This window comes from Saccopteryx bilineata, chromosome X (genome assembly GCF_036850765.1).
Source record: "Saccopteryx bilineata isolate mSacBil1 chromosome X, mSacBil1_pri_phased_curated, whole genome shotgun sequence".
In the NCBI taxonomy this organism is placed as follows: domain Eukaryota; kingdom Metazoa; phylum Chordata; class Mammalia; order Chiroptera; family Emballonuridae; genus Saccopteryx; species Saccopteryx bilineata.
This window is the reverse complement of record NC_089502.1, coordinates 106872710-106886588: the sequence shown is the minus strand read 5'-3', so window position 1 is coordinate 106886588 and position 13879 is coordinate 106872710. Positions and strand designations below refer to the sequence as shown.

The following is a 13879-nucleotide window of genomic DNA, read 5'->3' as shown; positions in this document are numbered from 1 at the left end:
TGGGAGAAGGCAGTAAAGAGGGACAAATATATGGTGATGGAAAATGATTTGACTTTGGGTGATGAGTATGCAGCACAATCAATCATTCAAATGTTATAGAAATGTTTACCTGAAACCTTTGTACTCTTATTGTTCCGTGTCACCCCATTAAGTTTAATTTTCTAAATAAAGTTTTAAAGAAATGGACAAGTAAATGAAATAAAAATTGTTTGGGGGATTTGAGGCATTTTTCCATTAAATGTACCACATTATACATCTAATTTGTGATCATCTTAGTATAAAAAGAATTATTTTCATGAAAACATTTGAATAATTCTCTATTTCTTTTAAAGACCCCTTATTCATTTGATATCAAAATATTCATCACTTATTAATTCATGTAAATTTTCTTCATTTGGTAACTGATCTAATTCATATGTCAGTGGCTTTGGTGTGTTGAAGCAGTTATCCAACACCACTTTCAATTTCATGAAATCTTGTATCTTTTGCGAGATTTATAATTTTACCTTGCAATTATTTGTAATTTTTGCATTGTTAATATCAGTAGTCAACTAAGGATCAATTATGTGATAGAGGGTATAGATGCTATTGTTTAGCAGGTGATGATTTTTGAGGAGGACTATTTTAAAAGTTATCAATTTATTGCTGACTTTTTCCATCATATAATGAATTTTGCTTTTTTATACAACCTCAAATAAGTACTCAGAAAATATTTAAAGTAATTCTATACATACACATACATATACATGTCTATATATGTATATATAAAATCTTATGAAATACATAGCCTAAATATTAGGATTAAGATTTATTTGTATATCTTTCTTATTATCTACTTGCAGTTTCTAATTTTTCTATTACTTATTATGCATTACTTGTATAACTACAAAACTTTTATGATGTCAAGTGAAAGTAGGTTTTGAATAATATTTGTACACATTGAGGCTTAAAGGATCTGTTTAGTGACAGATTTTGTTTGCATTAGTTTTAACTGGTGACTGAAATGAAATCTAGTGGAATACTATGGGGCTATGAAAAAGAAGGAAATATACCTTTTGCAACAATATGGAGGGACTTGGAAACTATTATGTTGAGTGAAATAAGCCAGGCAGAGAAAGAAAAATATCATGTGACCTCACTCATTTGAGGAATCCAAGGAATAATGAGAACTGAGGAATGGAATTGAGACAGAGGAGGAATCAAAGGGACCAGAGGAAAAGAGGACAGAGGGAAAGAGGGTGATAGGATGGGATAAAACTGAAGGGAAGGGGGGAGGGCGTCATTGGGAGGGGGGCAAGGAAGATGATGAGGGGATTAGGGGGGAGGGGAGATGCATTCAGGGTGACCCTAGAATCTATATAAACACAATTAATTAAATAAATAAAAGAAATTAGACCTAGATATCAGTATATCAGAGCCATTAAGCCCAGAATTATACGGTACCCATTACCAGGGACAGTAAATGAAATTTAAACTACAGAGTGAAAAATTTAGGTTATAGCTAACAAATAACATTCTGACAGTTTGTGTTGTTAAGTCTGGTAGGCACTACTGAAAATTGAAGAATCTGATCCTAGGTTAGGATTAAATCTGATCCTATTTTGAGGTTGGGGCATTAAATAAATAGGTTTTACAGCCTCTGTTTTTCTAGTATTTTTAAGTTTATCAGTATCACTTGGGTCCCTTGCTAAAAATACAGAGCCCATATTCCACCCTAAAAAGTGTGACTTTGTGGGACAGGAATCTGTGTTAACAGCTAACACCCCAGGTGATTCTGATATAGCCCATTCATATACTGGTGTTAAGGAATCCATGTTTTAGTTTAATAGTTTGGAAAGAAATCACCAAACTCTTGGTGAATGGACATTTAAACTCACTTCTCCATGATCATATAATGAGAGAATTTCTTAGGGTATGGTCTCCTTGGTCAATACAAATATATAAAATTACTATCTGTATCAACTTCCAGCACTTCCTCACCAAGAGAAAGCAAAGGATAACAGTGTTATTGCTCAGTATCAAGTACCAACCAATAAAATGCAGCAAAATTTTAAAGAGTAAAGCAAATTTTTTTTTGCCAGCTTCCAACATAGTTATATAGTAAAAGTTGTTCTTAAAGACCAGTTAAAACAACCTTGTAATTTTACAGATCTGAGTCAGAAAGGTGAAGCCATCTGAACTGTATTGAAACTGGAGGTGTAACAAAATCTAGGACACAATGACTCTGACACTTGCATGGTTTTTAATGAATCAATTATGTATCTTATATGAGTTTCTGGAGAGCATGTATCTTAGGAGTTACCATACTTTTTGACATGATGCTTCAGTAAAAGTTTGTTGAACTGAATTTTTTTATGTAAGTGCAGGTACTGAAAAAAATTAAAGTCAGTGATAACTTCTAAAATTTTTCAGAATATTGTCTCTAATTTGCCTGGCTATAATTGTATAAATGGTCAGTGAATCTGGACAACCGAAACATGTTACCTTAATGATTGGAAAAAAAGAGGTTCCTTCTGGGGGATTTATTACATAAGCAGTAACCTTTATCTCTATTACATTTCTGTCCCCATTCATCCTTTAAGACACAATCTGTGAAGTCAGCTTCGGCTGGCCCCACAGGAAGCTGCATTGTATAAAGATATATAGAGAACTTTGGAGTCAAAATAGACAATGAATTTTAATTTTAGCTTTGCTGTTAACCTTTTACAGAGTACTTAACCCTTTTTAACCTAAGTTTTGTCACTATTTTTCACCATGTCCTTTTATATAGCTATGTAAGGAGATGTCTTTGGATTGTTTATAAAATTCTAGTTGTTGCTGAAATTTCAAGTGATATACCTCAAGATAATATTATCCAGAGTTGGTGAAATATTAACTGGGACCACGTATATTTAAAAAAACAAAAACAGAAAGTAAGAACATTTGTCTGACATTCAGTAGGACCTCAACAAATACGATCTCCAAGAGGGCAGGAACTGTGTTTTGTGTATTATTGTATTAGTGTCTTGGACATATCAGAAACTCGATACATTTATATTCAATAAATAAAATGGTACCTGTTTTCTTTCCTTCTTTGTCTACTTTGACATAAAATATCTATCATATCAATTATCATTGTACCATGCATATAAGTTTTTCTATTTTACACCTCCACCAACATTGTGAATAAAGGTTCTTATCCTTGTTTGTAGTCACCAAGTTCAGCAGGCTTCAATAAATGCTTAGTCTGTATGTTTCTTCAATTCTTTTAAATTCCTATCTGACGTCCTGTTATGCTTAGAAACTTAGTCTTTTCACAAAAAAACAAACAAAGAAACAGTATTTCCATTTCTTAACAAAGTTAATGACATGCACAACTGTGTGAAGATGTAGTAATCATCAATATAGAATAGAACAAGAGTATATACTAGTGATCCTTTGAGCCACAGGATATAAATGAATTCCATTCACTTTCTTACAGAGATTCTGAAATAACTTGCAATTACTTTACAGAAAAGAGAAAGATGGGCAAATTAAAAATATATATTCCTTGATTTCCTTTGTGTGACATGGACTAACAGCTTTCAAATACTTTAAAATATAACATGAAAATCCTTACCTTTACACAAGTTCTCTGAAGCTTTTGTTCTTCTCTTTACAGGGAACCACCATGGCCATTGGATTTGAAATAAAATTGAAGGCTGCAGTGAAAATGATAAAAAGCTTTGAGGTGCATTGAGGAGAATATGGGTCCAGGAAACAGCACCGTCAGCATCAATTCAAGTTCTGCTTCCCTGGGGTGTGGACTCAGAAATACCCTTCGCTAGCATGTACTTACTGTCTTCCAACCATTTTGCTGTGAAATGTTGGCTCCCTTCAACCCCCAGCCTATCCTGGAGTCTTGGTAGTAATCGTTCGCTCTCAAGGAAACCTGTCCCAGGAGGCAGGAATGGAAACGGAGGAGGAATCCAGACAAAAACTGTTTGTGCATTGGTCTGCAACTGTTAGATTTAGTAAACCAATACTGATTGCCCACACCCCTCCTTGTGTTCCCTCTTGAGGTGCTTCTGAAATATGTACAAGAAGGATTCTATCAGGAAACCAAGACCTAGGCAAAAGAGGTTGATGATAAGAATTACAATACTTTACACCATTACAGCCGTGATTAAATGCAATAGTATATATTTATCTTATAATATTATTTGTTACCAGAGGAATGTTAGCCCTTCTCATTAGTATGGGTCAACAAATTGCAACTGAGCACCTATTCTGTGCCACCTTGAGGAGACAAAATGGTGGGGGGAAAAATGAATCCTGACCAGGTGGTGATGCAGTGGATAGAGTGTCGGACTGGGACACGGAGGACCCAGATTTGAAACCCCGAGGTCACTAGCTTGAGTGCCGACTCATCTGGTTTGAGCAAGGCTCACTAGCTTGAGCCCAAGGTCGCTGGCTTAAGCAAGGGGTCACCTGGTCTACTGTAGCACCCCCCCTTGGTCAAAGCATATATGAGAAAGCAATCAATGAACAACTAAGGTGCCTCAACAAAGAACTGATGTTTCTCATCTCTCTCCCATCCTGTCTGTCCCTATCTGTTTCTCTCTCTGTCTTTCTCTGTCCTGTCACAAAAAAAGAGTAATGAGGCACTTGCCCATATGGAAATTACATTTTCCACTATTGAATAAAATTTAACAAGACAAACAGACAATAAGCAAATAAACAATGAAAAAAATATTTTCATAATTATAAATTTTGTAAAGCAAATAAAACAGAAAAATGTATAGTGATCTGTGGTCAGAAAGAGCCTATCTGAGGAGGGGTGGTATAAACTGGGACCTGAATAACAAGAAAGACATATACACAGATCTGGAGATTCAGCATTCAGTACTGAGTAAATAGCTGATGCAAAAAAGTGAGAACATACTTAGACTGTTCCAAGGTGGAAATCATGGACTTGCAATGTGATCATACCTTGGAGATATATTTGTACCACCGCGCATGTACGGATAATGAACATGGGCGTATAAACTACCAAAAAGGAAGAATTGGAGAATGGGAGAAGAAAGGGATATGTGTCTTGGATGTTCCCTAATTTTAAAAGTGATTGATGACAAAGGTTATGTGTGCCCCATCCCTTTCCACCAACAAATAATTGATTAAATGCTGAATGCTTGAGGAGTCAAAATCCCGCACAACTGAGAATGAGCCAAAGTGGAAAAAAAATGCCAAGTTACAAGGCTTTTCCACGGAGACACCAGTTCTTTGTGGTTTGCTATACCATTAGAATGTGAATTCTTTACATTAAATTAGATGTGAGCCAACAGATGAGACATGCCTGAATTTTATGCTTAAAAGTTTAAACTGGAAGTATGCTTAATATCCCATCAGAATTTTGAAGGACTATAATTTCAAATCATTGCTTTTTCCCTCTCCATTTCATCATTTTTATGTTTTAAAGTCATTATTATCCCTTACTTTTGACTTGAAAATTAAGGTAATTCAATTTAATCATTCTTGTAATTTAAGGTCACCTTTGCTTTAGAAATTTTGAAACTTAAAAAATGAGTTGCGCAATAGAAGACTGGATAAAGAAGATGTGGCACATATACACTATGGAATACTACTCAGCCATAAGAAATGATGACATCAGATCATTTACAGCAAAATGGTGGGATCTTGATAACATTATAAGGAGTGAAATAAGTAAATCAGAAAAAAACAAGAACTACATGATTCCATACATTGGTGGAACATAAAAATGAGACTAAGAGACATGGACAAGAGTGTGGTGGTTACCAGGGGTGGGGGGAGGGAGGACATGGGAGGGAGAGAGTTAGGGGGAGGGGGAGGGGCACAGAGAACTAGATAGAGGGTGGCGGAGGACAATCTGACTTTGGGCGAGGGGTACGCAACATAATTTAATGACAAAATAACCTAGACATGTTTTCTTTGAATATATGTACCCTGATTTATTAATGTCATCCCATTACCATTAATAAAAATTTATAAAAAAAAAAATGAGTTGCCTTGTCAATACTGCACTTTCATCTCCTGCACCAAGTCTCAGTCTTGCTCTTGGTCTTGTCCTTTTTAAAATGTTCCGGTGAAGCAGGCCTTTTCTGTTATACTCCATCCAGTCTGTTATGCCAGTAAAGAGAATATATAGTGAGCCCCTGCTTTTTCTAGAATTAGAAGTTAGTAAATAAGAAAGAAACGTAAAAAAATGAAAAGGTCACAAAATTTGCAATCTTCTTATGAATATTCTGTATGTTTCTTTAAAACTAAGAAAAGATAAAAGTTAAGCATCCAATGGAGGTAACGTTTATTAGAATAAGAGAACCAACATATGCCAACTTAATAAATAAGATGCTTAAATAATTTAGCTAGACAAAAACAGATATTTCTATATCTGGATGCTCCTTCAGTTTTAGAAAAAGCTAATAAAATTAATCTCCAGATGGGAGTTGATTTCTCAAGTCTTTATGGCTGGCAACAACACTTTCAGCATTATGACAATATCATGTCACTTCACCCAAAAAGTGAAGCATCTACAATAAATCTGCTGATGATTGTCTTGAAAATGGAAGGCCAAATCTGAACAGATACTCCTATGAGTGCACATCTATGCACCTTTATAGCTTGCAATAAAACCAGAGGCCCACTTTGAAAGAAAAATGTCATCCTGGAGAACTTTCCTTCATTACAGTGCTAAGAGGAGCAAGAAGTTAGAATCACTTATATAGAAATTTGAAAAGTACCTTTATATAAACAACTTTCCTTTGTGTAAATAAAGTTTTAAAATGGGGAGGGGCACAAAGAAAACCAGATAGAAGGTGATGGAAGACAATTTGACTTTGGGTGATGGGTATGCAACATAATCAAATGTCAAAATAACCTGGAGATGTTGTCACTGAACATATGTACCCTGATTTATCAATGTCAACCCATTAAAATTAATAAGAATAAAAAAGAGAAAAAAATAAAAATACACTGACATCTGGCAATTCGTTTGGGAAATGCATCTTGCAACCAGAGAGAAAAATGGCTTACTAGAATGTGAATATTATATTACTGATAACTGCAAGACACGAGAGGTTTAAATTAAAAGAAGTCTGTGCATTTTGTTTGTTTTGCCTAACAGCACCATGGCTATGTGTAGCCATTAGACTGAGAAGTAATAATTTGAAAAAGTTGGATGCTGTAAGTGTGTAAGTGTTTGGTAGATTATGGGAAGCGTTGTTCTATTGCATATGTAAGGAAAGGGTTTTGTTTTTGTTTTTAGAAAAGGTATGTTTTGATATGAGGAATTTTATGGTTATGTGGGATAGACAACTCAGTAGTAATCCACAACTGCTTTGCCAAAGCTGGTGTTGGAACCGCTGATGACTTAGATGAACAGAACAAGATATGTGATGACTCTGACTGGAACGAGCTGAAAAGAGAAACAAACAGTCCCACATTCAAATGTCAATGATTTTATAGATATTGATAACATGTCAGTTCCTCTGCTACTTATGAATTTCAAAGGAAAATAGACATTATTGATGAAGGTCTGTTTTAAACATTGATGACAAGACGAAAAGTTGCACAAATCCAATCCAGAAAAAGGAAGCGTAAGCAGCACTGGTGATCAGTAATAAACTACAATAATGTCAGTGATTTTGATGCCAAACCAAAAGCCATGAGATTTGTTTGTGAACCATAAAATAACACACTAACATCCAATCGTGGTAAGCAGAATGTAAAACTAGGGTATCCCAGATGTGACTAGAGCTCTGTGCAAATTATGTATCTTATTTTAGCCCAACAGACATTTCTTTTTTTTTTTAGAAAATTAAATTTAATGGGGTGACATTGATCAATAAGAATACATAAGTTTAAAGGAAACATTTCTATGGCATTTGAACTGTTGATTGTGTTGTGTTACCATCACCCAAAGTCAAATCATTTTCTGTCATTGTATATTTGTTCCTCTTTACTCCTCTCCCCTTCACCCCCCTCCCTGTGGTAACTACTTCACTTTTAACTATGTCCAGTTTTGTATCCCACCTATGTTTAAAATAATATAGTTCTTAGCTTTGTCAAATTTACTTATTTCACTTAGTATAATGTTCTCAAGGTCCATCCAAATTGCCATAAATGTCAATATGTCATTTCTTATGGCTGAGTAGTATTCCACTGTATATATGTACCACTTCTTCTTTATCCAATCCTTTATTAAGGAACACTTTGGTAGTTTCCATGTCTTGGCCACAGTGAATAATGCTGTGATGATCATGGGGGTACATGTATCTTTGGATACCAATGTTTTTGAATTTTTTTGGTAGATATCCAGTAGAAAGATTGCTAGGTCATACAGTAATTCTATTCATAATTTCTGAGGAATCACCGTACTTTCTTCCATAATGGTTGTACTAGTTTGCATTCCCACCAGCAATGAATGAGCCTCCACACCCTCTCCAACACTTGTTACTACCTGTCTTGTTGATAATTGCCAATGTAACAGATGTGATCTGGTATCTCATTGTAGTTTTGATTTGCATTGCTCTAATAGCTAGTGAAGATGAGCATCTTTTCATATATTTGTTGGCCTTTTAAATGCCCTTTTGAGAAAAGTGTCTGTTCAGATCCTTTCCCGATTTTTTAACTAGATTGTTTGCTTGTTTGTTGCTGAGCTTTCTGAGTTCTTCATATATTTTGGATATTAACCCCTTATCAGAGCTGTTGTTTTCAAATATCATCTTTTATTTAGTTGGATGACTATTTGTTATGCTGTTGGTTTCTTTTGCTGTGCAGAAGCTTTTTAGTTTGATATCATTCCATTCATTTATTTTTGCATTTACTTTCCTTGCCTTTGGGGTCAAATTCATAAATTGTTCTCTATGGCCAAAGTCCATGAGTTTAGTACCTATAGTTTCTTCTATGTAATTTCTTATTTCAGATCTTATATTTAGGCTTTTGATCCATTTTGAATTAATTTTCATGCATGAGGAGAAAGTGAAGTCAAGTTTCATTGTTTTACATGTGGCTTTCCAATTTTCCCAGCACCATTTATTGAAGAGGCTTTCTTTGTTCCAGTGTGTATTTTTGGCTCCTTTGTCACAGATTATTTGTGCATATATATGTGGTTTTATTTCTGGGCTCTCAATTCTGTTCCATTGCCTCCAACTAGAGCATTTAGTATACATGAGCTGGTTTGTAATCCAGGTTCCATCTCTTCTTAGCTTTGTTGTCTTTGTGAAGACCAGAAAATTTATCATGTGTGCAATTAAGAGACTAGATTAAGTTATCTAATCCATCATTTCTAATTCCAGGCTTGGTAGCTGCAAGAACTAAAATGGAATTTGAAACCTATACTCCATAAACACAATCTATCTAAAATTATTTAGTATAAAGAAATAGTTTCCATTCTTTATTAACTTGATGAAATGGTAACAGAACTTTTTTTTCCATATTTTTCTGAAGCTGGAAACTGGGAGAGACAGTCAGACAGACTCCCACATGCGCCCGACCAGGATCCACCCAGAACGCCCACCAGGGGCGACGCTCTGCCCACCAGGGGGCGATGCTCTGCCCCTCCGGGGCATTGCTCTGTTGCGACCCGAGCCACTCTAGCGCCTGGGGCAGAGGCCAAGGAGCCATCCCCAGCGCCCGGGCCATCTTTTGCTCCAATGGAGCCTCGGCTGCGGGAGAGGAAGAGAGAGACAGAGAGGAAGGAGAGGGGGAGGGGTGGAGAAGCAGATGGGCGCCTCTTCTATGTGCCCTGGCCGGGAATCGAACCTGGGACTTCCGCACACCAGGCCAATGCTCTACCACTGAGCCAACCGGCCAGGGCCCAGAACTTCTAAAATTGAAAATTATCAAACACTTATTTAAATGGTTCCACATATGTATATACATATCCAGAAGAATTTTCTTGGAAACTAACGAACATACTTGGAAAGCTATACCCATTGACTTATATTCAGAATAGACAATGTATTGCCATGCTAAATAAAGCCTGATATTTTTTAAACCCATACCTCAGATCATAGCTCTCCTTTATTTGAACCTCTCTAATTTTTTTCCATTACACTTATATAAAATCCAATCTCTTTATCCTAACTTACACAGCCAGGCAGACCTTCTGGCTATAAGACGATAAGAAGGAAAAGAAAGCTGGTGCAAAAATCATAATATGGGAAGGAGTTTGACACATTTGAGGAGCAGAAAGAAAGCTAATGTGTTATCCTCTCCTGCCATTTTCCCCTCAATTCCATTACTATCAGTCATCCTGGATTTATTTCTGTTCCTTCTCATCTTCTTGTGGATGATTGCTTCTAAACACTCAGGTTTTAGCTTAATTATTACCTCCTCAAAGAAACCTTCTTTGTTTTACCAAAATAAAGGTCTATACTAATAAAAAAAATTATAGCACTGATGATACTTTAGGAGATAACCTGAAGTAATTTAGGCTCCAAAACTCATTCTATTTCTAAGATACTATGCTGTCTTTCAAAGAGTCGGTATTGAATAAAAATAATATTAATATGAAAAGTAAACCTTTATAGAAGATTAATAAAGTTGAGAAAAAGGCCCTGGCCGGTTGGCTCAGTGGTAGAGCATCGGCCTGGCGTGCAGAGGTCCCGGGTTCGATTCCCAGCCAGGGCACACAGGAGAAGCGCCCATCTGCTTCTCCACCCCTCCCCCTCTCCTTCCTCTCTGTCTCTCTCTTTCCCTCCCGCAGCCGAGGCTCCATTGGAGCAAAGATGGCCCGGGCGCTGGAGATGGCTCCTTGGCCTCTACCCCAGGCGCTAGAGTGGCTCTGGTCGCAACAGAGCGATGCCCCGGAGGGGCAGAGCATCGCCCCCTGGTGGGCAGAGCGTCACCCCCTGGTGGGCATGCCGGGTGGATCCCGGTCGGGCACATGCGGGAGTCTGTCTGACTGTCCCTCCCCATTTCCAGCTTCAGAAAAATACAAAAAAAATAAAAATTAAAAATAAAGTTGAGAAAAGAGGTATATGCTTTGCTAGAAAATGAAGAGCTGGGCCCTGGCTGAATAGCTCAGTTGGTTAAAGTGTCATCCCAACACACTAAAGTTGCAGGTTTGATCCCTAATCAGGGCACATACAAGAATCAACTAATGAATACATAAATAAATGGAAAAACAAATCAATATTTCTCTCTCTCTTTCTCCCCCCTGCCTTCTCTCTCCTGAAAAAGAAAGAAAGAAAGAAAGAAAGAAAGAAAGAAAGAAAGAAAGAAAGAAAAAAGAGGAGGGAGGGAGGAAGGAAGGAAGGGAGGAAGGGAGGAAAAGAAAGAAAAAGAAAGTGAAGGGGTGATTCCTGAGATAGATCTTAAAGAATAAATAAAATTTAGATGGGAGGAAACATATGCAAAGGCACTGAGGCATGGAAGAACATGGTGAGATATGTAAGAGATAGTATTAATGATACCCAATTTTCTAGTGTGGGCAACTGACTGCGTGGTTGTGCCATTCACTGAAATGGGATTAGAGAAGAAAGAGCAGGTTATGGGAAAGGGGAGAGTGGAAACATATTAGGCCAACCAAATATTATGTTGATTTAAGTGCCTAAAGAGATTCCTTGCTGTCATTTAGATAATTCAGTCTCAGTTACAGCAGTCTTGCCTGGGCTTATTGTATATGGGAATAATCAGCATGGCTGATGACAACTAAAGCAATGGTAATGGTTAGGATCACCTAAAGAATGTGTGAAGAGGAAGAAAAGAAGATAGTCTAGGGCAGAGTCTTGTGGAACATGAATATTTCAAAGGAAAATGAGCTGCCACAGGAATGGGAGAGAAACCAGAAGAATGCCACATCTTAGGAAGAGCTAAGAGACTAGAGAGGGTTATGAAGTGAATGCTTGTGTTTCCCACCCAAATTTATGTTTGAGCCCTGATCCTCAGGTGATGGTACTTAGAGGTTGGGCCTAGATTATGAGGGTGGAACCCTCATGACTAGGATTTCTGGCATTATAAAAATGTCAAAATGGTGGTGCCTCTATTCCATGTGAGGATGCAGCAGTCTGCAAGCCAAGAAATGGGTCCTTACCAGAGCCTGAGCATACTGGCACTTTGGTCATAAAGTTCCTAGCCTCTGTAACTGTGAGAAATAAATTTCTGTTGTTTAAGCCATCTGATCTATGTTATTTTTGTTTTTGTTTAAACAGCTGGAACTAAGACTAAAGGTATCAGTAAGGAAGAAAATAATGTAAAATATTGCAAAACTAAATCATGGTAATGGTTGAAAAGTGCCTATTTGTTTTAGCAACACTTGAGTATTTTGACTGGAAAGGAGATGTGAGAGAAAAACCACAAAGTTAAGTCTGTGTGTGGTGAAGGGTTGAGGGGTGTGGGGTTGAGAAAGAGGATTTGGGGGCATTTTAAGTGAAAAAAGCATTGACAATCTTTAAGTGCTGGTCATAAAGAGCGAATTAGCAGGGAGCCATTGACAAGTCAGTAGCCAGAAGTGTTCATTACTAGAGCTAGACTCAGAGTCCGCAAAAGGGGATGTAAAGCAGATGTGGGAGCTGAGATCAAATAAAGTAGTAGTAGGGGTAGGAGTAGGAGTAGGAGTAGGAGTAGGAGTAGGAGTAGGAGTAGGAGTTATTGCAAAAGAATGGAAGAAAGGAATTATGACGGGTCCAAGGAGGTTAGAAAATTTTGTTACTAAAGTAGAGGGAGCTCCTGCCAGATAAACTCTATTTTGTATGTGAAGTAAAATAACAGACATTATCTGCTGAGACTAAGAAGGGAGATAGTGGGACAAGATCGGCTCTTCATTTATCCTGCCAACTCAACCCTGATAGATTCTTTGTGGCCCTGAATCCTCTCGTTTTCCTGGAGAAATAGCGCTTAACATTGTTTACAAGAGTTGTCTACTCGTGCCAGACTAGGGCTAGCTAGGCGATGTGCCAGTCGGAACTACCACTCCCGGAATGCAGTGCGGCTCTTGGGAAGTGCGGTGGCTGAGAACGCACAGGCTTAGCTTTTCCGCCCACTCCCATTGGAGGAGCGCCCACATTCCCAGGAGGCCACGCGCGAGCGGCGCTCTGTACCCGGAAGCTGGTGGTGTCCGGTCCCAGTCTTCTGTGGGAGCGGGCAGTCAGCGGCCCCCCTTTGCTGACCTGCGCCCCTCCATCCAGAGCCCGCGCGCTCTGAAAGGGTGCCCCGACAGGTAAATGAAGCGGGGTGCGCTTGGCGGAAGGCGGGAAAAAGCGGAGGGAGGGCAGAGGTGTCGACGTGAACGTGCAGGGTGAAACGATGAGGCAGTGCACCGGAGACTTGTGCTCCTCTTGCTGTCGACAGTGCTAATTGTCCGGAAGGTCCTGTTTTGGCAAAGTGAGTTTTATGCCACTGAAAAGGCCTCGAGTTAAAGAGTGTCAGAATGCGTCACTTACAAGAGGGAAGAAAATGATAACTTTCCTTCTTCAACTGGCATTCTGCAAGACCTTTCTGTAGCATTTGAATCTCTTCACATCTCTTGAGTCTTCTGAAAACTCCCTATGCCCTTGTTTCAATGATGTCACTTTCTGCTTTACCTCCTCCTGAGCTCTTACCTGGGCTTCTAGTCGTCTGCGTGCCCTTCCTCCACATCTCAGTGTTGACATTATTCTACCTCAATTCAGATAAGAACTCTTATTTCCACCAGACCTATTTTCTCAACGTAAGACATGTACGATGTTGCTGTTATTAATATTGGTCAATATTTAACAAACTTTGACCATTAACAGATTCTTTGGTACATGCTTTTCATCTCCCTCTCCCATAACACCTACAATCAGTTATCAAACCCTTTTATGTCTTACTAATTGTGATAAACTACCTGTGCCTCCATTGTCCTATCCTGGATCCCAGAGAATACTGTCATGTTTGAGGCATTCTTTACCTTTAAATA

General features: G+C 38.0%; 1 protein-coding gene across 1 annotated transcript in view; it reads left to right on the top strand.

Moving 5' to 3' along the window:
* Positions 1-13022: 13022 nt before the first annotated feature.
* Positions 13023-13879, top strand: part of VAMP7 (vesicle associated membrane protein 7) — a 45682-nt gene continuing 44825 nt past the window's right edge. Inside the window, exon 1 of the mRNA XM_066249766.1 lies at positions 13023-13159. The gene's annotated coding sequence lies outside the window, so the exon portion shown is untranslated. The remainder of the gene's footprint in view (positions 13160-13879) is intronic.